This window comes from Zophobas morio, unplaced genomic scaffold (assembly GCF_036711695.1).
Source record: "Zophobas morio isolate AGI-343-1 ecotype UQ-CSIRO unplaced genomic scaffold, CSIRO_AGI_Zmor_V1 ptg000030l, whole genome shotgun sequence".
NCBI lineage: Eukaryota > Metazoa > Arthropoda > Insecta > Coleoptera > Tenebrionidae > Zophobas > Zophobas morio.
The window spans coordinates 15,723,186-15,727,101 of record NW_026972135.1 but is presented as its reverse complement, the minus strand read 5'-3'; positions in this window follow the sequence as shown (position 1 = coordinate 15,727,101).

Below are 3,916 nucleotides of genomic sequence, written 5' to 3'. Positions count from 1 at the left end.
CCCCACTGTTCTACGAAGTAACCACAGCTCAGATAACATTTGTTATCTATTATGTGATATAGCTAAAAACTAAAACTGATGTCTTTGCCATTTCTATTGAATCACTACCTGTTGCTTTACTTAAAATTTAGCAATTGGTGCCAGCTTTCGGTTGATTGCTTTTAATTAGAAAATCATTTGAATGCGAACGTTGCCAGATTTACGATCAACAAGTGGTATTTCAATAGAAATGGCAAAAGCTATACATTTGTGACTAAAATATGTATTTATTTATTTGAATAAGTAGGTAATCAATTGATTAATAAATCCCATAAACCCCCAATATTCAAGTCTGCAATATTTTAAAGAATTACCTAATTAAAGTGCTTTGTTATACATATTATATGTATTATAATACAGTACTTTATAATAATTTTAATTCACTTTCTTCACGATCTTCTGCTGCACCATTAAGTAAATCGCACATTAAATGAACTGGTGCATTAAAATTTAGTTTACTAAGCAACTGAGGCACATCAATACATACAGGGTGATTTCGAAATGTATGCTATAAAAAAATGATAATAGCTCACAATAAGATTTATTGTAATGTGTAAAGTTCATGTTCCTAACTGGTAGCAATGTCTAGAAAAAATTATTTGAAATTAAATATAAATTGTCATACACGCCACTGGTAGCTTTCCAAGTCGCGCGATTCCGTGTACGCGAACATTTACATTCGTGGTACCGCAACTCCGAGGTTATGGTATGTACCTTCAAGCTTCAAACTGAAGACCGTGGTCGTGATAGGACCAAAAGGATACTGCAAGCTGAAGAACAAATCCCTGCTAAAATGTTGATGATATCATCTCAAAATTTTGTTATGGGAAAAGTCACTTGAAACACACACACAGCATGCTTCTTTCCCTTTACTTTATTAGTCTACACATATTTTTATTTTTAGTTATTATTTTTTCATTTGCAGGTACTAGCCTCACCCCACATTCTCTTTTCTTAGAGGGTATTTCATTTCTCAGTCTTATCTTGGCAGCTATTAGCCCCGCCCACCCACTCCCTCTTTTCTTAAAGGGTATTTCATTTGCCAAAATCAGCTTTATCTTATCAGGTACTAGCCCCGCCCATCCGCCCTTTCTTTTCTTAGAGGGTATTTCACTTGCCAAAATCAGTTTTGTCTTAGCAGATACTAACCCCGCCCACCCGCCCCCTCTTTTCTTAGATGGTATCTCATTTGGCAAAATCAGTCTTATCTTGGCAGCTACTAAAAATAAAATTGGCAAAATTTAATTTTATGATTTTTCTAACAATCTGTAATTATTCGGCTGCACTTCAGGGGCGAGGGAGGTTCTGTCGAAATAAATTTAGACCAGTTTTTTGAGATTTCTTAGGGGTTTAGTCACCAACATGGTAAATCCTGTCCACGCATACCTAAATTATAAATTATGTTGCTCCCAGTAAAAATGCCCGAATTAGGGGAGCAATTGTATTGTTCCCAATAAATATGCATTCCTCCAACTTTCCCACACCTACTACGTCAGTTCGCTAAAGCTGCCATCAGGACTCAGCCCAATGATTTACTCAAGTAAGTCCATTCTTCACAAATACCTTTGAGAATACATAAAGCAATTTATATATAGATGGGCCACTACTTATTTCCGCTGCTTGTCCTTAAACATCCCGCCACCAGTGAAACCTCGTTTGGAATATCCCATCTCGAAGGACCATCATGGAATGACTCCAGGATGGTTGCGTGCTTTGCTGTACCAGATGGCTGGAACTACTACTGTGACTTTCAAGGTCTTATAGGATCGGTGGATTGGTGCTTGCTTGCAGCATCCAAATCTTATTCAAATTTTGGTTCTTGGGGGATTTGAGGACAATATGGCGGTCCCGTGGCTGCGGTTTATCGGGTTAGTACGCTCTTAAAATATGTATTGTGTCAGCGCCTACAACTTTCTTTCTTTCATAAAATACACAATTCTTTAAAAAATCTGAAATATCTTCAACATGAACATGTTTTTCATAGAAGTATGAAACATTACAGATTATGTGCAGCTCATCTTACTGAAAATTTAACTCAAACCATGATCCTCATTTGTGAAATTCTCACTGAAGAACCTGAAGGTCGTTTCGCCATGATATGCGTGGAAATTTTCGTCGATTTATACCAATTTTTAGCAAGAATTGATGCTTCAATACCTCAAACATTAAGAAACTACTATTTTTTGGATAAGATTTTGGAGCTTTACCAAGAAAAAATTGCGAAAGATTCTGGTACCAAAGCACCAGAAGAAGATCAAGAAGAAGAACGTTCAAGTGCGATTTCTACGGAGTCGACGTTAAAGAGCGAAGGTGATGGAAAAAAGGTGGATGAAACTTCAGTGGTATCCTGTCCAAGTGTCACTAGTCAGGACCCAGATAACTATATGAAATTGTTGATGAAAACTAGACAGGACGGCGAGTAAGTACTTCTGTTTGTGCACATTTTTACTACTGAACCGATTTTTAAGGGAGAGTATTATGAAGATGAACTTAAAGAGCGAGAGCAACAATCTGGTGCTGAGGACGAAGACAAATCGCAGCGATTTGCAAAAGTTTCAATCGCTCCAACAAAGAAATACGATGCGAAAATGGATCAAGAGAAACCAGATCAACAAGACACAGAAGAGCAGAAGTCTGTACGATCGATTAAAGAAGAAGATGATGAAGGAAAAAAAGAGTAAGCAGAACCATTAGATAAGAGGTTTTCGGAACAATTAGCAGAAGACGTTGTAGGTAAGCAGAGAAACATGTTGTGCCTCGGTGGGATTCGAACCCACGTCTCTTTGCTTTCCGGGTAAGTATGCTAACCACTACACCACGAGACGACTTACCTTTTCTCTGCTTACCGACGTGTTATTGTGCCGCCACAACGTAAAGAAGGACTTTTTTCCTAGTGACAAACAGGACAACGTTTCTAGAGATACTCGAGTCTCTTCAGCTCGAGACAAATCTGTTTGTGACGATACACAGCCAGAGAAACTAGAAGAAAATGAGTATTTTTTGGAAGATTTAGAGATATTACGAGTAAGAAAGTGAGCACTTTTTAATTGTTATCAACGTAGTTTTCTAGGCGGTGCAACAAGAACTGATGGGTGAAGACGATGAAGAATTGGAAAAATTCAAAGCAAGTATGCTGGCTGACGCAGGTTTGACTCCTTCGCAAATTGTGGCACCTGAACATTTTGAAACAAAGCTTCCGGAAGAAGAAATTATTTCACACCTGAAACTGGGTCAGCAAAGTCTAGTGAGACGTTGTCGAGTGAAGCGACAGACAAAGTTAAGCCACCAAGTGAAGAGGTTTAGCTTCAAGTGTGTGAATTTTTGTAAATTTCTAAGACTAAGTTTCAGACAGAATATGAAGATGTATTTGTTGACGCCGTCCCTGGAATTGGTCCCAAAGTTCCAGAGATAATGATTGCTGCAGTCATTAATTTCATGAAGGAAACGGCAAAAGTACAGCATGGGATGGTGATGCCGAGAAATATAAGGCACTTTGAGTGTCCACCTTTGGAAGTTTCTCGCTTATAGAATGTTAATGAAATTTATCAGTAATAAAATCAGAGGGATAACATTTTTCTCAAGTACTAAAATAATTATTTTTGGTCTAAAATTTCATTGATATTTTATCTGTTAAAAGTGTGACCTTTTTATAGGGTTAGATCATTAATTATAATAAAACAACATTATCAAGATTTTGTAATGTTGAAGGAAAACAGAATATGGACAATTGAGAAATAAGTGCAGTATTTGGAGAAAGCTTAGTTAAGACATCGGTACTACGCGTGGTGAAGGCTATTTTATATTAACGCAAAAGTTATTAAAGTAAGTTTTAATGTCTACTACATGTGAAGTTGTAATTTGGCTTACATTCTTAACA